General features: G+C 41.1%; 1 protein-coding gene across 1 annotated transcript in view; it reads right to left on the bottom strand.

Moving 5' to 3' along the window:
* The window catches only part of sema4c (sema domain, immunoglobulin domain (Ig), transmembrane domain (TM) and short cytoplasmic domain, (semaphorin) 4C), a 226,655-nt gene that overhangs the window by 125,993 nt on the left and 77,749 nt on the right, over nucleotides 1–22,913 (bottom strand). The window contains exon 2 of the mRNA XM_088337030.1: nucleotides 19,524–19,619. The gene's annotated coding sequence lies outside the window, so the exon portion shown is untranslated. The remainder of the gene's footprint in view (nucleotides 1–19,523; nucleotides 19,620–22,913) is intronic.

Genomic DNA, 22,913 nt, shown 5'->3' on the forward strand with positions numbered 1-22,913 from the left:
AAAAAGTCTCATTGTGTTTATTTTTTTCCGAGCTGTTACTTTTTTTCTTTTTGTTCTCTATTTCCTTTTTTCCAACGTTTCTTTTTTTTCTTTTTTTCTAGCTTTTTTCAAAATTTTTCCTTCATTTTTTTCTCTTGCTTTTGCTTCGTTTTTTTCTCAGCTTTTCACTACTTTTTCATTTTGGTATTTTTTTCTTTTTTTTTCTATTCCCCCCTTTCTTTAAGGGATTTTGTGCATAATTTTACATAATATTTGGTCATGTTGGGATTAAAGAAGGGCAGCAGGGCGGCGCAGTGGTTTGCGCGTGTGCGGCACAGTTCATGTCTTGGGAACCTCCTGCGTGGGTTCAAATCCAGCTCCAGACTTCCTGTGCGGAGTTTGTATGTTCTCCCTGTGCTTGCGTGGGTTTCCTCCGGGCACTCCGGTTTCCTCCCACATTCCAAAAACATGCATTTCAGGTGAATTGGCCGGTCCAAATTGTCCGTAGGTGTGAATGAGCGACTGAGTTGTCTGTCCCCGTGTGCCCTGCGATTGGCTGGCAACCAGTTCAGGGTGTCCCCTGGGCACTGCCCGATGATTGCTGTGATGGGCTCCAGCACCCCCGCGACCCTACTGAGGATAAGCGGTGTAGCTAATGAGATGAGATGAGATTAAAGAAGCAAACACAACCTGAAGAGCCGTTGAGGACCTGAAAGAGCCGGTTCCTTTGAGTGAGCCGAGCCGGAGAAGCCGGTTCTCGACAAACTCTACTAACGTTACTCAACTTCGTTCCACTTCGACTCAACTTCAAAATACCGCATTTAGGACACAACGTCAGGGGAACCCGTGTATTTTGACCTTCGTGCACTGTAACTTTGACTTAAGTCGCTTCTTAATTAGTAATTACGAACCCTCATTTTTGTGCGCTGGCTAGATTTTCTCAGAGGGAACACTGATTGCAGGTAAAGTCAGAGAAAACAAAAATGGCCGTTCTAGGGTGTCATTTTCTTTTTTTAGCAGTCATGCTAAAAAGTGCTGAGTCGATACCTCTAGAGCAGGGGTCTCCAACCTTTTTCAACCCGAGGGATCCTTTTTGCTCCTGATTAGCGCAAAGGGCACCCAGTTTTATATACATTTCTAAAATAGCAACTTAGCTCGAGTTATTGTCATGGACCGGAACAGGATCAGGACCCAAACGCGTGACGTTTCTCACACAAGACTTTTATTTTAGGGGAAATGAGGAGTCATGCACGTTAGGTAGCCGGTCTGGCGTGGAATGATAGGAAGCCAGAGGCCGACGGAGATCGATACCAATTACCCGAGTAGATATCAGACAGATGGGGTCGATACCGGACAGGACGGGACAGACAGGATTGATATCAAAACAGGATATCCAAATAAAACAGGATAAACTAGACGGGAACGAAAACTGGAAAGAATAATAAACAGGACAAAAATAAACGGGAACAATGCCGTACAGGAAATACCAACAGGCAACAGGACCGAGTCAAAACCCACATCTTGCGGGGCAGAGGTTCCTTGACAGACTGACAAAAGGAGAGTGACAGGACTGGGCTTGAATAGCAGGGAAGCCAATCCGTCAGTGACAGTTATCTAAAAAGGTAAAGCGGTGAAAAAGTAAAAGGGATCTAGAATGCTAGCTAAAATATTAAAAAACACATCTAAATAGCAAGATAAAAAGCTAAAAACAAAGATACATAGCTAGATAAAAAGGAGGCCAACATTTAGCTTGATAACTGGCAAAAATGTTAGCTAGATAGCATGCAAGAACTAGCTGGATAGCTTGCTAAATAGCTAAAAGATAGGAAGATAGCGAGCTAGCTAAAAGCTAAAAAGGTAGCCAGATAGCTAGCTAAAAAAAAATGCACATTTTTAGTCATTCTTTTCATAAACCCATAAATTGGAATTTAGTTTGTTGTCAACAAAACCAAAAGTACTGAATACTTTTTTTGGAGGGGCTATTTCACGTCTAGGGTAACCTACCTCACTGCCTGTAAAATATAGTGTTGATATTCAATGTCATTCTGGCCTGGTAGAGTGGAAACTCTTATTGGGAAAAATGCTGAGTCAACAAAACCAAAAGTACTCAGCCAATTTTGGGGGGGATCACCACAACTAAGGTAGCCTACCTGGCTGCCTGCAAAATATGATGGTGTAAAGTAGGCTTAAACGTATTTGCTCAAGGTGTGTATTTCTAATCAGTTTGATGTTCCTTTTGGCGTCTCTTCGTCTTCCTGTTTTTGTTTAAAGGTGTAGGTACTTTTCCAGGGGGGTGGTCTTTTTTCATGTCCCTCCATGTCTTGTGATCTCAATAAAACACAGAGGCTGACAGGGGGTGACCGAGAGTGAGTAAGAGAGTATGGAAAGAGCTCATCTCCCCGGCTGCAGCTGGTTAAAAAAACTTAACAAGTCTCTTGCTTGGTGTATTTTCTAGCATTAGCCAATTTTCATAGCTCTCCCACACGTCAGTGGTCTTTTTTAGACCCCTCTGGTGGTCGTATCTAAATTCCTTCCTACTTTTCTCGGTGGGCGGACACACAAACAAAGAAACAAAACAAAAAACCTGATGTACAAGGGAAAAAATTATCCCCACCCTCTCTTTGCTCTTTTATTTGGTGAATAAAAGCTACCGTACAGAAATCAACACGAATGAATAGCAAAAATATGTGTTGGAAGGAAAGCAGAGGCATGAAATGAAGACGAGGGACCAATTTGATGTTTTAACCGAGAGTTTATTAGCGCTCGATTGGGTCCGTTACGAGTGGGGACGGGCGAAAGGCCAGCCGCAAGCGGCTCTCCTCCACGCTCACTTTTACATTAACCGCTACCTGCTCTCTTCAACACACAAGAGAATCGATTCGGCGATACGAAGAGTAGGAGGGGACTGCCAGGGACCGGCGGGCAAATATGAGGGAAAAGTGTTACAGCTTTTACGGTAAGATAAGCCGGGATCGATAGAGGAACGAGGACTTGAGCTAGAAGGGGAAACGAGGATGGACGGCTGCCAAAGCGGAGGGTTTACGCTCGACTACGTCATTGAACTTTGTGCGTGGAAACTTGTGATCATTCGTAAAGAAGCGCTAAAAATCAAAAAACAAAGTCAAGTTAAATATTACTCCTGTAGCTCTTGATTACAAGAAGTCTCAGAGGGCCGTACAGTCGACAGACTATTTATTGAACCACTCCCTGATCTAAAACCTACAGATCAGGGATGCTTTATAGGACAATGACATACAAACTAATACCAGCTGCCGTTAAGGCTAAGATATAACTCAAAACCTCAACATGAAGAAATGAAGAAACATTGAGAAGGGGCCACACATAAGGTTGTGATTTGAATGTTGGAGTTTCTCGGACTAAAGTATTTGATAATAATTTAAAAAATGTCAATCAAAATTGAATCAGGACCCAAACGCATGACGTTTCTCACAAAAGCCTTCTATTTTACGGGAAATGAGGAGTCATTAGGCAGCAGTCGGGCGTGGAATGATAGGAAGCCAGAGGCTGACGAGATCGATACAAATTGCCTGATATCGGACGGATGGGGTCGATACGGGACAGACAGGATTGATCATGAAACAGGATATCGAAATTAAACAGGACAAACTAGACAGGAACGAAAACTGGAGAGAATCAAACAGGACAAAAATAGACAGGAACAAAACTGGTAACTGATATCAAACAGGACAAAAATAAACGGGAACAATACCGGAGTGGAAATACCAACAGGAAACAGGACCAAGGCAAAACCCATGTGTTGCGGGGCAGAGGTTCGTTGACGGGCTAACCAAGGAAGAGTGAGAGCAGTGAGCTTAAATAGACAGAAAGCCAATCTATCAACGGGCCGCAGCTACCGTATTTTCCGCACTATAAGGCGCACCGGGTTATAGGGCGCACCCCGAAAAAATAGTTTTTGGTCCTATATTTCCCATACATAAGGCGCACCGGATTATAAGGCGCTACAATGGGAACGTGGACAAAACAGTCAGATGGTTCAGTCCAACTGATTACCCCCTTAACATTCCCAAAGCTCACAAAGGAGCAAATACGTGTCATAGACACGTGCGGATGCGGTGTCCGTACGATGTCACTCAAATGCATCGTTCCAAATATCATTCTGAAGTTTAAAGTCTTGGGATTCAAGAAATGCCAACCATTCCTTAGTTTCTATTTTCTTTTTTGCTCGCAACTTTACTGTGCATATGACAATAAACACTTGGAATTTAAAAAAAAGACCCATCACAGAAACATCGACATCACCCTGAAACAAGATACTGGGAAAATATATAGCCGGAGTAGATCACCGAAGTCGTTGCGTTCAATAATAATGTGCAACCATGGTCCTCTTATATCCGTGAGTGTAGTAAATCCAGGAGAGTAAAATATTTACAAATACAGATAGTAATACATATTTTCTTTATGCCGTAGACAACCAGACTTGCTATTCACATTCATCTTTTTCGGCCAATTGCAGGCTTTGTTTTGCCCCTTAGCCTGTAAATGATAAAAAGGATCCGCCCCCTTTACCTCCGAATAACTTTAGCCAATAGTGATCGATTCAACTGATGATTGACACATCTTTTTCGGCCAATTGCAGGCTTTGTTTTGCCTCTTAGCCTATACGAGCCTATAAATGATAAAATGGATCCGCCCCCTTTACCTCCGAATAACTTTGGCCAATAGTAATCGATTCAACTGATGATTGACACATCTTTTTCGGCCAATTGCAGGCTTTGTTTTGCTCCTTAGCCTATACGAGCCTCATCTCATCTCATCTCATCAGCTGCACCGCTTATCCTCAGTAGGGTCGCGGGGATGCTGGAGCCCATCCCAGCAATCATCGGGCAGTGGGCAGGGGACACCCTGGACTGGTTGCCAGCCAATCGCAGGGCACACGGGGACAGACAACTCACTCGCTCAGTCTCACCTAGGGACAATTTGGACCGGCCAATTCACCTGAAATGCATGTTTTTGGAATGTGGGAGGAACCGGAGTGCCCGGAGGAAACCCACGCAAGCACGGGGAGAACATACAAACTCCGCACAGTAAGGCCGGGAGCTGGATTTGAACCCACTCAGGAGGTTCCCACGACCTCAGAACTGTGCCGCACACGCGCTAACCACTGCGCCGCCGTGCTGCCCTATACGAGCCTGTAAATGATAAAAAGGATCCGCCCCCTTTACCTCCGAATAACTTTAGCCAATAGCGATCGATTCAAATGATGATTGACACATTGGTTAGCCAATGAAACGCCGGTATATAAATCCTGGCGTTCGGGGGAAAATCGAGTCGGCGGCTGCTTGGATTAGTTGCAAGACTTTGCGACTTAATATTGATCCACATATAAGGCGCACTGTATTATAAGGCGCATGGTCAGCGTTTGAAAAAAATAAAGGCTTTTAGGTGCGCCTTATAGTGCGGAAAATACGGTAATTTAATTTTTCACAGTCCTATTTCTTTTGTCGAACATAAGAACTTACATACCACTGCGCCTTTTCGCATGTATTTTATTTTATTTATTTGATCGTGGATAACTTCTTTCAATTGTATATACTGTCCCTTTACATTTTGTCTTTTGGAGAATTCAATATTTCCTCGGCACAGTTAAATATCCCTCGGCACGTAAAATTATATTTGAAATCCGATACTTTGCTCTGGTAAGGTTTTGCATAATTTATGGACGATTTCTTCCGTGCCCCCTGGAGGTGCGAGTGAAAAATGGAATGAAGTTGATGAAAAGAGAATCTATTGAAGAAGCAAAATGTTCAATACAAGCTTTGTTTGGGGTTTTGTATGCATCCCGTGGATATGCATCCCAAACTGCTTAAAATTCATGATTTATTTATTCTTTTTTTTTTTTGTAACCGCCGACGATCAAAAGCAAAAAGTTTTCCCGTGATCGACTCGTCATAGTGAATTTGTCGAGCGCGGAGGAAAAATGTTGAGTTGCAAAAAGTGGATAAGATAGAAAATATGTGATAGTATAATGGTAAACGCCGTTTAACTTACTTATGCTAGCAACGAAATGCTAACGAGTACATGCTGTAAGGCAGGGGTGTCAAACTCATTTGAACTCGGGGGCCACACGATAGAACAAACATTCTGTCGGGGGCCGGACTAGTCGATTCAAGAGAAAGAAAAAGAGAGATAAAGAAATAAGAGAAAGAGGGAGGGAAATCGAGAGAGGGCGGGATAAAGAAAGAAAAAGAGAGAAAGGGCGAGAGCGTGAGAAACAAAAGATGAAAACTCGTGAGAGAGGGGGAAAAGAAAGGGAGAGGAAGAAAGAAAGCCAAAGAGAAATAGAAAGACAGAAGGAGAGAAAAGAGAAAAGTGCAAAGGGTAGGAAGAAAGAGAAAAGAGAGAAAAGGAAAAAAGGAAGTTAGAGCAAAAGAGGTTAAAAGACACAGAGAGAGAAAGAGACAAGGCAAACAAAGGAAGAGAAAGAGACACAGAGGGAAAGAGACAGAGACAGAGTAGAAGAAAACAGGTGGAAAAGAAAGAGAGAGAGAGAGAGAGAGAGAGAGAGAGAGAGAGAGAGAGAGAGAGAGAGAGAAATACAAGTACAGTGTCTTTGTCAGAGGCACCTGGCTTTGACTCGTTTTTCTCTTGCGCTTCTCTGAGTGTTGTCTCGCGGGCCGAATTCAATCCCTCAGCGGGCCTGATTTGGCCCGCGGGCCACCTGTTTGACACCTGTGCTGTAAGGTATTAACATTTCCCTAGCTGTAATCTGACTCCAAGACACTTCACGTGTCTTGGCCAAACCCTTACAGTTGGAGCCGAATCATGACTAAGCTTCTGGCTGATTGGTCCGCGCCGTGTTGATGCAATTATCCCAACCATGGTGGAAGAATGGGAGGAGGGGTGACAGGTCATCGCCCTCCAGACGGAATGGGGCATGACACACACATTCTATCCCCCCAGGTAATTAGTAAACCAAAGAAAACATTCCAAAGCACAGGTGTTTTACGACATCCTTCTCTCATAGTTTGCCCTTAAAAACTGAAGTCAGATTTTAGAACAAGTACATTTGACTTTACGTAGGATAAAACAGTGTATAAAATAGTACATAACTTCAATGCGAAAAACTAAATGCTAACAATTACATGCTAACATGCTAATTCATTATGAATGGGCCAATTCATTTTCAATCATCTTACTGTCAAGTCAAGTCATGTTTATTTGGATACCCCATACTGTGTTATGACAGTGGTATTAGTTGCTATTACTGTAGCTCACGACTGCATGCTAACAACTACATGCTAACGAGTCGATGCTAACAATGAAATGCTAACATGCTACTTCATTTTGAATGGGCCCATTTATTTTCAATCATCTTTCCGTCAAGTCATGTTCATTTGTATTGCCCTTACTGTGTTATGACAGTAGTATTAGTTACTATTACTGTAGCTCACAACTGCATGCTAACAATTATATACTAACGAGTTGATGCTAGCGATAAAAAACGGGTCAGTAGCCAGGACAGGAGAGCAAAAAAACGTGGTCGGGATCAGCAACGAGTCGGAAGCCAGGAGAGGGGAGTAGACGTGGTGAGGATCAAAAAGCGGGTCAAAGCCGGGAAACAGACGGGAGCAAAAAAAGGAGTGATTCAGGGTCAAAAAGCTTATTTTTGACAAAACAATATCAACTTACATCAGGGTGGTTTTAAATATGACAAAATAGGACTGTAAAAAATTAAATTAGAAAGAAAATAGTAAAATAAAAAACCCTATTTAGGGGTTGTCTGATGCTAATTGTGTGTTCTAAACACACTATGAAGGATAACTGTCAAGACCAAAATGGAAACAGGACCCACTTGTGTACCCTTTCTCACATGTTTTATTGGAAGAAAGAGAAAGGGTTGCACCCACGATCCTGGACGCGGGAAGCAGGTCGCTCTGAACACGGAATTGGATTTTCCGTGGCAAGCGACGTCTGTGTCAGGAACGGAAAAAACGGGTCAGTCGCCGGGACAGAAGAGCAAAAACGTAGTCGGGGACAAAAGAGGTCGAAAGCCGCGTCAGTCAGTATGAAAATAACGGGTTGAAGCCGGGAGACAGACAGGAGCAAAAACAGGTGGGAGTCAGTGTCGAAAAGGCTTGCCTAGTGTTAGCTGAGGTTTGCAGACGGACTGACAAAAGGGGACTGATAGGAGTGAGTATGAATAGGAAAAGGGAGCCAATCAGAGTCCGAGGGAGTCGGCGCCAAAGGAGCGGGCACAGGTGATCCACATCGGCATACACGACAGTTTCCAGGTAGCTTTTTATAGTCAGCATGTTTCGTCTGGCAGTGTCAGGAGACTGGAGAGGGACAGGAGTTGTAAGCCAGGACGGGAGAGCAGACGTGGTCGGGATCAAAAACGGGTCGTAAGTCGGGACGGGAGAGCAGACTTGGTCAAGATCAAAGCGGGTCGTAGCCGGAGACAGACGGGAGCAAAAACAGGACAGGTGGGAGTCAGAGTCGAAAAAGGCTTGCCTGGCATACACTGAGGTTCGCAGACGGACTGACAACAGGTAGATGGGAGTCGGCGCCAAAGGAGCTGGCACAGGTGATCCACATCGGCATACACGACAGTTTCCAGGTAGCTTTTTATAGTCAGCATGTTTCGTCTGGCAGTGTCAGGAGACTGGAGAGGGACAGGAGTCGTAAGCCAGGACGGGAGAGCAGACGTGGTCGGGATCATAAACAGGTCGTAAGTCGGGACGGGAGAGCAGACTTGGTCAAGATCAAAGCGGGTCGTAGCCGGAGACAGACGGGAGCAAAAACAGGACAGGTGGGAGTCAGAGTAGAAAAAGGCTTGCCTAGCATACACTGAGGTTCGCAGACGGACTGACAACAGGTAGATGGGAGTCGGCGCCAAAGGAGCGGGCACAGGTGATCCACATCGGCATACACGACAGTTTCCAGGTAGCTTTTTATAAACAGCATGTTTCGTCTGGCAGTGTCAGGAGACTGGAGAGGGACAGGAGAGCAAAAACATAGTCGGGGTCGGAAGCGAGTCGTAAGCCAGGACGGGAGAGCAGACCTGGTCGGGATCAAAAACGGGTCGTAAGTCGGGACGGGAGAGCAGACTTGGTCAAGATCAAAGGACACAGATGGGAGACAGCAAAAACAGGACAGGTGGGAGTCAGGGTCCAAAAAGGCTTGCCTAGCATACACTGAGGTTCGCAGACGGACTGACAAAAGGTAGATGTGGGTTTAAATAGTGACAGGGAGCCAATCAGGCTCACAGGTTCACAGAAGGTTGTGTCGGGACGGGGTTTGTGACGATGCGCGAAAAGCATTTCATCTGCTTCTACCTGACAAGTGTCAAACTGTTGTGATGTATCTAACCGCATTCCCTCCCTGTCACCGTCCTCCCCTTCTTTTTTCCTCCCCCCCCGTCGGCGTCTGTTTTCCTCACCGGGACGTCAGAGGAAACCTGGACGAGCGATATCTTTGCAAACTGTGAACGGCGGAGAGACAGATGCGCAATTATGTGGGATGAGCGCATCGGGATTCAGGAGAGAAAGGCAAACATGCCGGATTTTAGTCAAAATATGGATTTCTGGATTATTACCTGAAGCTGTTTCTCCTTAAATAACTCCTACGTGCCATGTGTTGTTTGTTTCACGTGGAAAGAGGAGGAGGGAGAGTGGGATTTTTTTGGTATCGAGCGATACTGATCTGATATTTGTTGCATGGAATTCTCTCAGGGTCCTTATACCTTTTTCAAGGCCGAATTCAAGCACTTTTTATCCACTTTAAATGACAAATTTTCCGTCCCGGCTCGCCAGACAACACTCAAAGAAGTGCAAGAGAAAAACGAGCTGCAGGTTGAAATATGTCAACTTGATGTTGCCAAAGCCAGGTGCCTCGGACAAAGACACTGTACTTGTATTTGTTTCTCTCTCTCTCTCTCTCTCTCTCTCTCTCTCTCTCTCTCTCTCTCTCTCTCTCTCTCTCTCTCTCTCTCTCTCTCTCTCTCTCTCTCTCTCTCTCTCTCTCTCTCTCTCTCTTTCTCTCTCTCTCTCTCTCTTCCTTTTTTTTCTTTCTTTCTTTCTTTTCCACCCCTGTCTCTGTCTCTTCCTTTGTTGCCATTTGTCTCTTTCTCTCTGTGTCTTTTTAACTTCTTTTGCTCTAACTTCCTTGTTCCTTTTCTCTCGTTTCTTTTTCTCTCTTCCTACCCTTCACCCTTTCTTTTCTCTTTTCTCCCCTCTGTCTTTCTATTTCTTTTTTGATTTCTTTCTTCTTCTCCCTTTCTTTCCCCCCTCTCTCACTTCTCTTTTTATCTCTTTGTTTCTCACGCTCTCTCCCTTTCTCTCTTTCTTTGCCCCGCCCTCGCTCTTCTTTTCCCCCCTCTTTCTCTTATTTCTTTATCTCTTTTTCTTTCTCTTTAATCTACTAGTCCAGCCCCTGACAGAATGTTTGTTCTATCGTGTGCCCCCCCCCAAGTTAAAATTAGTTTGACACCCCTGCTCGAGGACCATCAACAGAAGAAATCCGGTGTGAATTACGTATTTAGTGTATCCGCAAATATTTCTCAGTTTTAGTTTTGCATGTGCATTTATCAAGATGTACTTTCCCGAGCGTTATAAGTTCGTGCATTTGCATATCATTTTCCAAAGTAGACGTGAAGAGGACACAAGAAAAATGAATACGTGGTGAGGAATCAAGCCAAAACCTCAGCCCCAGAAGAAAGATTCAAAAGAAGCTATCAAAATTGATGACGCTACAAAACGTAAACGTACATGAAAAACTTCGTGGAAAGAGGAGTTCGCGTGGCGTAAATACAGGTACATACTGATGGTGGAGAACACAAGAAAAATGGAGAAGTGGTGAGAAATCAAGCCAAAACATCAGCCCCAGAAGAAAGATTCAAAAGAAGCTAACAAGACTGATGACGCTACAAAAGGTAAACATACATTAAAAGCAGAAAAGAAGAGTTCACGTGGCTTGTAGCAAACATTGCAGGAATGAAGTTGAGTAAATACTGATGGCAGATGATCAATCCTTAATTCCTTGCAACAACGGGTGTTTTTGCGATGAGTCGTCTTATTGTGAAAAATATGCCTAGAATTTCTCCATTTTTTATTACATAAATACAATGCAAACTTGGCAGCACGGCGGCGCAGTGGTTAGCGCTTGTGCGGCACAGTTCATGTCATGGGAACCTGTCGTGGGTTCAAATCCAGCTCCAGACTTCCTGTGCGGAGTTTGTATGTTCTCCCCCGTGCTTGCGTGGGTTTCCTCCGGGCACTCCGGTTTCCTCCCACCTTCCAAAAACATGCATTTCAGGTGAATTGGCCGGTCCAAATTGTCCCTAGGTGTGAATGAGCGAATGAGTTGTCTGTCCCTGTGTGCTCTGCGATTGGCTGGCAACCAGTTCAGGGTGTCCCCTGCCCACTGCCCGGAGATGGCTGGGATGGGCTCCAGCCCCCCCGCGACCCTAATGAGGATAAGCGGTACGGCTGATGAGATGAGACAATGCAAACTTAGCAATATTTCTCTCTAAGGCTACAATTGTTTCAGAACAAAAGTCAAGAGAGTCAAACCAAAAAAGAACAAATACACGGTGTTCCAAAATGTAAAATCCCGGAGAGCAAAAACGTGGTCTGGATCAGCAACGAGTAGAAAGCCAGGACAGGAGAGTAGACGTTGTCAGGATCAAAAATCGGGTTGAAGCCGGGAAACAGGAGTGAGTCAGGGTTGAAAAGCTTGCCTAGAGTAAACTGAGGTTCGCAGACGGACTGACAACAGGTGACAGATCGACGAGGGTTTAAATAGTGACAGGGAGCAATTCGCAGTCCGAGGCAGAAATCAGTACAGACATCAGTAATCATGACAGATAGAACCGGAAAACGGCGTCCATCTTAAGACAACAGTATCAATCCGATCCAAGCTGATATCGATATTTGGTTCGATACGCCCACTCTTGCCACATATGCCTTTTGCAGAGATGCAGTTAAGCACCGCTCTTGATCAAATTGCCTTTTTTTTCCTCATTTTCAGTCCCTTAACCCAAGTCATCCGTACAGCCGGGTCGCCCCATCGCCTCGACAACAGATCGTAAATAAGAGAGACGTTCATCACATCCGCACGCTCGTCTCTCCTGGAATCCACAACGCCGCTATGACAAGGACATAGGTTCGGCGTCAACACGGAAGGGACGTTGTGACTCGTAAATAATAGAGGGACTCTCTTTTGGGGGTCATTCCCGCTTTACGGTTGAAACTGCCACGGGTTCTCCGACGCACTCAATCAATGAAGGAATAAACAAACAGCGAGGTGCTGTGTTTTACGGAAATGTAGCTAAAGTGGAGCTACCCGGCTTCAGCGCTGTCAGGGCAGACAGAGACACAAAAGCCTGCGGGAAACGGAGAGGAGGCGGACTTGCTATCAACGTAAACAGGAGGTGGTGTAACCATGGGCACAAAGATTTCCATCTGCTGCAAGGACGTCGAACTTTTGGCCTTGCGTGTGACATCATCCACTCCGCTGGAAGTTTTTAAATCAAGGCTTAGGACACATGATTGATGCCCACCTCATATTCTGTGTTGTCCTGTCTTTTTCCGACTTACGTGTTAAGTTGTCGTGGGTGTTTACATACGGCGTGTTTGCATTGGTTTTTGATTGTGTTTATGTACGTTTTTGCATTTTTACGTACGTTTTTTGTGTTTTTACATACGTGCCAATGAGTGTTTGTTTACGTTTTGTGTGTTTATGTACGTTTTTTTGTGTTTTTACGTATGTTTTTGTGTTTTTATATATGTATTTTGTGTTTTTACATACGTATTAATGCATGTTTATGTACGTTTTTTTGTGTTTTTACGCGCGTTTTGCGCGTGTTTGCATTAGTTTTTGTGTGTGTTTATGTACGTTTTTGCATTTTTACGTACGTTTTTTGTGTTTTTACATACGTGCCGATGAGTGTTTGTTTACGTTTTGTGTGTTTATTAATTTTTTTTGTGTTTTTACGTATGTTTTTGTGTTTTTATATATGTATTTTGTGTTTTTACATACGTATTAATGCATGTTTATGGACGTTATTTTGTGTTTTTACGCGCGTTTTGCGCGCGTTTGCATTAGTTTTTGTGTGTGTTTATGTACGTTTTTGCATTTTTACGTACGTTTTTTGTGTTTTTACATACGTGCCAATGAGTGTTTGTTTACGTTTTGTGTGTTTATGTACGTTTTTTTTGTGTTTTTACGTATGTATTTTGTGTTTTTACATACGTATTAATGCATGTTTATGTACGTTTTTTGCGTTTTTACGCGTGTTTTGCGCGTGTTTGCATTAGTTTTTGTGTGTGTTTATGTACGTTTTTGCATTTTTACGTACGTTTTTTTGTGTTTTTACATACGTGCCAATGAGTGTTTGTTTACGTTTTGTGTGTTTATGTATGTTTTTTTGTGTTTTTACGTATGTTTTTGTGTTTTTATATATGTATTTTGTGTTTTTACATACGTATTAATGCATGTTTATGTACGTTATTTTGTGTTTTTACGCGCGTTTTGCGCGTGTTTGCATTAGTTTTTGTGTGTGTTTATGTACGTTTTTGCATTTTTACGTACGTTTTTTGTGTTTTTACATACGTGCCAATGAGTGTTTGTTTACGTTTTGTGTGTTTATGTACGTTTTTTTGTGTTTTTACGTATGTTTTTGTGTTTTTATATATGTATTTTGTGTTTTTACATACGTATTAATGCATGTTTATGTACGTTATTTTGTGTTTTTACGCGCGTTTTGCGCGTGTTTGCATTAGTTTTTGTGTGTGTTTATGTACGTTTTTGCATTTTTACGTACGTTTTTTGGGTTTTTACATACGTGCCAATGAGTGTTTGTTTACGTTTTGTGTGTTTATTTAGTTTTTTTACGTATGTTTTTGTGTTTTTATGTATGTATTTTGTGTTTTTACATATGTATTAATGCATGTTTATGTTTTTTGTGTTTTTACACGCGTTTTGTGCGTGTTTCCATTGGTTTTTGTGTGTTTTTACATATGTTTTTTGTTTTTTTTTAAGTATGTTTAGTGCGTGTTTATGTACGTATTTTTGTTTTTATGTACGTTTTTTTGTGTTTTTACGTACGTGTTACTGCAGGTTTATGTACTTTTTTTGTATTTTTACGTGCATTTTGTCTTCTTTGTGGGGAATATTTGACATATTTGGCAACCCTAGCCGGCTTGCATGGTAAGAAACGGGCTGTGAGACTCTCCCTGGAGATAGTCAGAAGCAATGTTTCCTGTCATTTTCCTTACGGGTCTGAGCGTTCACACAAAGTGGGTGAGCAACGCTTGAAACAACAGTGAGCAACAGCAATCCCAAGTGTGGCAACTAAGTCATGATCAAACAGGTCCAAAACTTGACATCAAGTTAAATTTTGCAGTTTCCGGCAATGCAAAAACATGTACGATTGCCTACAAACGTCATTTTTAAAAAAAATACTTTCACAAGATGTTTATTTCTTTTTTTTCTTGGTATCTTTTGTCGCATACTACTAAAATTTTTGGGGGCTTATTGAGTCGGTTGCACGATACACAACTGTATTTGATCACATTTTTGAGTGGAAGTACAATGTTGGCAACAAGATTGACTTAGTATCATTGGAAATGATTTGAATGCAACCCAAACCTTTTCCTTTTTTTCCCTGTGTTTTTCTATTTTTTTTAAATTCCTTTAAAAAAATCTCATTGTGTTTATTTTTTCCTAGCTGTTACTTTTTTCTTTTTGTTCTCTATTTACTTTTTTCCCTTTTTTTTCCTTTTATTTTTTTCAGTTTTTTTTTCTGAATTTCTTTTTTCTCTCCCTTTTGTTTCTTTTTTTTCTCAGCTTTTCGCTACTTTTTCATTTTGTTCTATTCCCCCCTTCCTTTAAGTCATTTTGTGCATAAATTTTACATCATATTTGGTCATGTTGGGATAAAAGAAGCAAAAACAACCTGAAGAGCCGTTTGGGATCCGAAAGAGCCTTTTAGTGAGCCGAGCCGAAGAAGCCGGTTCTCGAAAAACTCTACTGACTTTACTCAACTTCGTTCTACTTCGACTTTGACTACAAAATACCGCATTTAGAACACAGCGTCGGGGGAACCCGTGTATTTTGACCTTCATGCACTGTAACTTTGACTTAATTGGCTTCTTAATTAGCAATTTTGAGCCCTGATTTTTGTGCGCTGGCTAGATTTTCTTGTGCTTAGAGGGAACGTTGCTCAGAAGCCTTGATTTTATGCATAATACATTTAAAATTCCACGGGAAACTTCTCCGGGCTCAAAGGAGAGCGTCCCGCACCACGGAGTGTTTCAAAGGCGGATATTCCGGCATGTTGTCGAGCGATATCATTCGTTGGCCGTCAACTCTTCAAGCACGCTAGCTCGACATCAAGTTGACAAGTATGCGTAGGTCCCCGCCTACAAAGGACGATCTCGGAGTATTCTGCCAACGCCGTGACCTCGGGGAGTCCATATTCCGATGATTTGAATGCAAATGAGGAATCCCCCTCCTGGGTTTCAAACCACAACGGTGCAATTATTCTTTTATCGCTAATCAGAATTGTGCAAATTCGATGAAAACAGAGGAAAAAAAGCCAACGTTGAGCGGAACTGTACTATTCTTTGCACTGGACCAGGCGTCAGGAAACCTTTTGCACCAAAAAAATGGAAAATATTTCGATTTTTCATGAAAGAGCCACACCATGAAGTGAGTCACAGTGAGGCAAATAGCAAATTTGAGTTTTCTGTATCAATGGAAAGTATAAAAATAAGCTTTAAATGGATTTCATAATCAAAACTTATAGAGATAGCCAGATGTCTAGATAGATAGATGTCTACATACATAGATAGATAGATAGATAGATAGATAGATAGATAGATAGATAGATAGATAGATAGATAGATAGATGTCTACATAGATAGATAGATGTGTAGATGTCTAGATAGATAGATGTCTACATAGATAGACAGATAGATAGATAGATAGAAAGATAGATAGATAGATAGATAGATAGATAGATAGATAGATAGATAGATAGATAGATAGATAGATGTCTAGATAGATAGATGTCTAGATAGATGTCTAGATAGATAGATTCTAGATAGATAGATGTCTAGATAGATGTCTATATAGATGTCTAAGTAGATATCTAGATAGATACATAGATGTCTAGATAGATAGATAGATGGATGGATAGATAGATAGATGTCTAGATGTCTAGATAGATAGATAGATGTCTAGATAGATAGATAGATGTCTAGATAGATAGATAGATAGATAGATAGATAGATAGATGTCTAGATAGATAGATAGATGTCTAGATAGATAGGTAGATAGATAGATGTCTAGATGTCTAGATAGATGTCTAGATAGATGTCTAGATAGATAGATTCTAGATAGATAATGTCTAGATAGATGTCTAGATAGATGTCTAAGTAGATATCTAGATAGATACATAGATGTCTAGATAGAAAGATAGATGGATGGATAGATAGATAGATGTCTAGATAGATAGATAGATAGATAGATTAGATGTCTAGATAGATAGATAGATGTCTAGATAGATGTCTAGATAGATAGGTAGATAGATAGATAGATGTCTAGATAGATGTCTAGATAGATAGATAGATGTCTAGATAGATGTCTAGATAGATAGATAGATGTCTAGATAGATGTCTAGATAGATAGGTAGATAGATAGATAGATGTCTAGATGTCTAGATAGATGTCTAGATAGATAGATAGATAGACAGAGTAATCCCTCGGTTATTAATGGGGACCAAAACCACCCGCAAAAAGTGAAAATCCGCGAAGTAGCGACGCCCCTTCGAAAATGCTTAAAAATATCAAAATAAATAAATAAATATTATTTTTATTATTATTTTTTCTAATTATTTTATTTAATTATTATTATTTTTTAGACCCGCGAAGCTTTGAACCCGCGAACATGGAAACGCGAAGTAGCGAGGTCTATTTAGATCTATCTATAGATCTATCTTGATCTATCCATCTATCCGTCTATCTATCTATAGATCTATCCATTCGTCTATCTGGATCTATCTATAGATCTATCCAGATAGATGTCTAGATGGATAGAGATGGATAGATAGAGATATAGAGATATAGAAATAAATAGATAAATAGATAGATAGATAGATAGATAGATAGATAGATAGATAGATAGATAGATAGATAGATAGATAGATAGATAGATAGATAGATAGATAGATAGATAGATAGATAGATACTTTATACAGCTCGGTAGGGAAATTCACACTTTCAGCAGTATCCTTGTGTTAAAAAATAAAATAATAAAATAAAAGATATAGAATACAAAAATACCCAATACAAGCCTTGATATAGAGTATTTAAATAGTGCTACGGAAAATACACACTGTCATAAGAATAGGGTCATATGCAAATGTGGGGCTGGGGTTTCATGTGGGCTTTTACTCCCCAGGGTGGAGTTAAAGAGCCTCATGGCATTATGTAGAAATGATCTCCTCAGTCTTAAGACAAACTTTTTTGAATCAGGGCCTTCCATCCATCCATCTGCACCGCTTATCCTCTGTAGGGCCGTGGGCGTGTTGGATCCCAGCTATCTTACATTTAGTTGAAAATGTAATTTCACAAAAATATCAAATTTCACCCCAAAAAAATGTAATTCAGCATTAATGTCTGCAGTGTGAGCATAGCCTTAGTTACACCGGGTGCTTTCCGTACGAGTGAAAAGTGATGGGAATTCCAACTCTTTTTCAGGAAGCGGCAATGACAACCCCAACAACCTCTTCCAAGGAGAATGCCCAGCTATTCTGCTCGTCTCCTATTTCTACTTGGCCTGTTGTTGCAGTCCATCCGCAACAGCGCAGGGATCATTTCACAAATGCAAGGACACACAAACGCAACCTTCAGTATTTCCCAAAACCAAACGCTTTCAGACTTGACATCCAATATCTTGGCTCACCTCATTTCCTCTCTCTCTCTCAGTCTCTTTGTTTGCATCTATCTTATCTGGGGGCTCATCCCCCTCTCTTGACTTTCTCTTTGTCTCCCGGCCAAACGATTTCTTTACGCTCACGCCTGAAATTGCCGGTAATTTCTCCCCATCCGGGTTTGATGAATCCCACCCTCCCCCGTGGACCTCGGATTTCCGTTCCATCTGCATATTTACTTTCGTATTTCTCTTCATTTTGCACCTCCGTCACGCACATTTTGTGCTCGGTCACATGACCTCCTTCCATTCTGCCTATGTTTCATGAATTTCGGGACCAACGGAAAGTAGAAGAAATAAGCTTTAAACGGATACCATAGTCAAAGCTTTAGAGATAGATAGGTAGATACTATAGAGAGATAGATATGAATGTGGATATAGATGGATATAGATAGATAGAAAGAGATAGAGATAGAGATATAGATAAATATAGAGAGATATAGAGAGATATAGATATTGAGAGCGATAGAGCTACAGAGATAGATAGATAGATAGATAGATAGATAGATAGATAGATAGAGGGATAGAGATAGAGATATAGATGGATATAGATATAGATGGATATAGATACATGGATAGAGAGATATAGAGATAGAGATATAGAGAGCGATAGAGCTATAGAGATAGATAGAGAGAGAGAGAGGTATAGAGAGATATAGAGAGACAGAGAGAGAGAGATCGAGAGATCGAGAGAGAGAGAAATATAGATAGAGATATAGATGGATATAGATATAGATGGATGGATAGAGATAAAGATAGTTATATAAAGATATAAAGAGATATAGAGATAGAGATATAGAGAGTGATAGAGCTATAGAGAGAGAAAGATATAGAGATAGATAGATAGATAGATAGATTAATAGAGATATAGATGGAGATAGATATAGATGGATATAGATAGATGGATAGAGAGGTATAGAGATAGAGATATAGAGATCGATAGAGCTATAGAAATAGATAGATAGAGATATAGATGGATATAGATATAGATGGATATAGATGGATGGATAGAGATAAAGATAGATATAAAAAGATATAAAGAGATATAGAGATAGAGATATAGAGAGCGAAAAAGCTATAGAGATATAAAGATATAGAGATAGATAGATGGATAGATAGATAGATTAATAGAGATATAGATGAATACAGATATAGATAGAGATAGAGATAGAGATAGATAAAGAAAGAGAGATAGATAGATAGATATATAGATAGAGGTATAGATGGATATAGTTGATGGATAGGGATAGAGAGATAGCGAGATAGCGAGATAGATAGATATAGATAGATAGATAGATACTTTATTCATCCCCGAAGGGAAATTCTATAGATAGATATAGATAGATATATAGATATAGAGATAGAGATATGGAGATAGAGATATAGAGAGAGAGCTAGAGATATAGAGAGAGATAGAGCTATAGAGAGAGATAGAAATATAAAGATAGAGATGGATATAGATAGATAGATAGATGTCTAGATAGATAGATAGATAGATAGATAGATAGATAGATACTGTAGATATAGAGAGAGAGAGTTCAGAAGTCGATTTGTTTTGTATTCTCTACCGTTTGGACTTGTTTGTTTTCCGTCTCTTCAGTGTGTCTAGACCTCTTCTTACTCGCCCAACAGGGAGACTGGACCCAGATGAAAGTCACATGTCACTAAAGAAGGAACACAAACAGAGGAGCAATGAGATAAAGCAACAGTGTGTCATATTTACTGCCTCCTAGTGGTAGAAAAAATATGCTTCAGTAAAAAAACCACGGAGCACAAGGTCAAAATACATGTTCATTTTTATTTGTATTTATTTTATATAGTGGAATCTCTACCTAGAAGTCGCCACTGTGTTTGTCTGGTATCTTGCTGCTACGATGTGCTCTTGCACTGGTTTTCGTTCGCATTATACAATTGAGATCCATCTAGTGGGCTAATATTAGGTAACGGGGCTTTAAGATAAGGAATATATGCTCATTCAATTATACTCCCCCCCAAAAAATACAAGTAAAAGAGTTACTGAAATATAAGTAAAATGTTAAAGTAGTCGAATACTTTTTCCTTGTTCCTTAGATAATTCTGCCAATTTTTAGTATTATCATAAAGTATAAGAAATAGGCTTTAAATGGATACCATAGTCAAAGCTTTAGAGATAGATAGATAGATACCATAGAGAGATAGATATGAATATAGATATAGATGGATATAGATAGATAGACAGAGATAGAGATAGAGATATAGATAGATATAGATAGATATAGATAGGAATAGAGAGATATAGAGATAGATATAGAGAGCGATAGAGCTATAGAGATATAGAGCTATAGAGATAGATAGATAGATAGATAGATAGATAGATAGATAGATAGAGATATAGATGGATATAGATATAGATGGATATAGATAGATAGAGAGAGAGAGAGATAGAGGTAAATATAGATAGAGAGATAGATAGAGATATAAATAGGGATATAGATGGATATAGATATAGATGGATATAGATAGAAAAACAGAGATAGAGATATAGATAGATATAGATAGATATAGATAGGAATAGAGAGATATAGAGATAGATATAGAGAGCGATAGAGCTATAGAGATATAGAGATAGATAGTTAGAGATATAGATGGATATAGATATAGATGGATATAGATAGATAGAGAGAGATAGAGGTAAATATAGATAGAGATAGAGAGATAGATAGAGATATAAATAGAGATATAGATGGATATAGATATAGATGGATATAGATAGATGGATAGGGAGATATAGAGATAGAGATATAGAGAGCGATAGAGCTATAGAGATAGATATATAGATAGAGATATAGATGGATAAAGTAGTCGAATACTTTTTCTTGTTCCTTTATTGTCATTGTTACAAAATAGTGTGACAATGAAATTGGACGTGGCGCTCCAGTTTCACATATTATTGTCCCTAGTTGTGAATAAACGAGTGAGTTAGCTGTCCCTGTGTGCCCTGCGAGTGGCTGGCAACCAGTTGAGGGTGTCCCTTGCCCACTGCCCGAAGATAGCTGGGATGGGCTCCAGCACCCCCGTGACCCTACTGAGGATAAGCGGTGCAGATCATGGATGGATGGAATATGCAAATGTATCTATCAGTGGATTTAATGTTTTCCTTATTATTTATTTCCTTATCCATGACATGTGCAGTGTTCTGGTTTGCCGGCGTACCCGCGTCCTAGACGCATCATCTCAAATCAACGTGCGTCCCCGGGACGCAACTTTTTTGACACAAAATTGTCATTATTACCCGATTACTTTTTTTTAAGAAAGATTTAGCGCACTCCAAACTTTTCGTCAGGCAGATCTGCCATTGTTGTTTTGGTCTCGCGGTTCGAGTTTTCGTCCGCACGCCGATCTCGGCAAACGAGATCTCGTTGCTTCGATATCACGTCATTTTTGTGGTGGTTGTTGTCGAGGGAAGGTGAAAATCAACACAAAATTGGTCATTTCTTCAGTCTCAGTAGTAAGTCGAAACATAATGCAGAAAGTGATAACAACGGCAATAATTACGGTACGAAAAAACGGCGGAGAAATTCTTCGGAAGATCGCGGAGGCAAGGAAAACACGTGTGTTGAAGCGAAGGATTCGACGAAAGAAAATAAACAAAAGAATACTCCTAAGCAAGAAAAGGACTTTTCTGCGAAAATGGACTCAATTATGTTCCTGGTGACGCTATGAGGAGGATGATAATGGATTGGACCTTGAGAAGGCATTACAACTATGGCGGGACAGCAAACCACGAAGAATATATGAACTGAAAAATCTGAAGTGATAACTGCTTTGTATTACCAATAAACTGTGATGATTAAAACTGAATGAATATTTCGATTTATATGATATATTTGTCGCCGACTTACAATTTTAACTCAATTTTGGGGAGCCCTAGATCTCTGTTGGGACCCATAGATTTTTCAGCATGCCAGTCCCCGGGACCCATCACTTTTCACAGCTCAGGCTTCCCCGGTGTTTTAAATAGGGCCTTAAAACTCAAGTCACACTCTTGCCAAACTCCACAAACTGTCCGAGATCAATATACTAAAGCATTCTGACAGATATTAGAAAGGAGACTTCAGTTCACTTTGAAATATTGAAGGCGATATCAGAGGTTTGCAGGTAAACCTCAAAGCCTTTACGATTCAGGCGGCGTGGTCTCAAATCGCACTCGGGGGCCATAAAGTTTCTCGTCTCGCGCTATGTGTGTCACGGACCGGGAACGGACACGGGACCCAAAAGCGTTCGTTTTACTCCGTTTTTATTAAGAGAGAGAGCAAGAAAACAGGTCGATGGCCGGGACGGAGGAGCAAAAACAGAAACAGGTCCAGAAAAAAGATCGGCAACGGGTATCAGGCAGGAAGGAAACAGGGCAAAACAGGTCGATGGCCGGGACGGAGTAGCAAAGGCAGAAACGGGTCAAAAAAACAGGTTGGCAACAGGTATCAGGCAGGAAACAGGGCAAAACAGGTCGATGGCCGGGACAGAAGAGCAAAAACAGAAACAGGTCCAGAAAAAAGGTTGAAAACAGGTATCAGGCAGGAAACAGGGCAAAACAGGTCGACGGCTGGGACGGAGGAGCAAAAGCAGAAACGGGTCCAGAAAAGAGGTCGGCAACAGGTATCGGGCAGGAAACAAGGCAAAACAGGTCGACGACCAGGACGGAGGAGCAAAGGCAGTAACAAGTTCAGAAAAGAGGTCGGCGACAGGTAGGCAGGAAACGGGGCAAAACGGGTCGATGGCCGGGACGGCGGAGCAAAAGCAGAAACGGGCCCAGAAACAAGTCGGCAACAGGTATCAGGCAGGAAACAGGGCAAAACAGGTCGACGGCTGGGACGGAGGAGCAAAGGCAATAACGAGTCCAGAAAAGAGGTTGGCAACAGGTATCAGGCAGGAAACAGGGCAAAAGAGGTCGATGGCCGGGACGGAGGAACGAAACAGAA

The sequence above is a fragment of the Urocampus carinirostris genome, chromosome 5 (genome assembly GCF_059441175.1).
Source record: "Urocampus carinirostris isolate Australia breed hairy pipefish chromosome 5, RoL_Ucar_1.0, whole genome shotgun sequence".
Lineage (NCBI taxonomy): Eukaryota > Metazoa > Chordata > Actinopteri > Syngnathiformes > Syngnathidae > Urocampus > Urocampus carinirostris.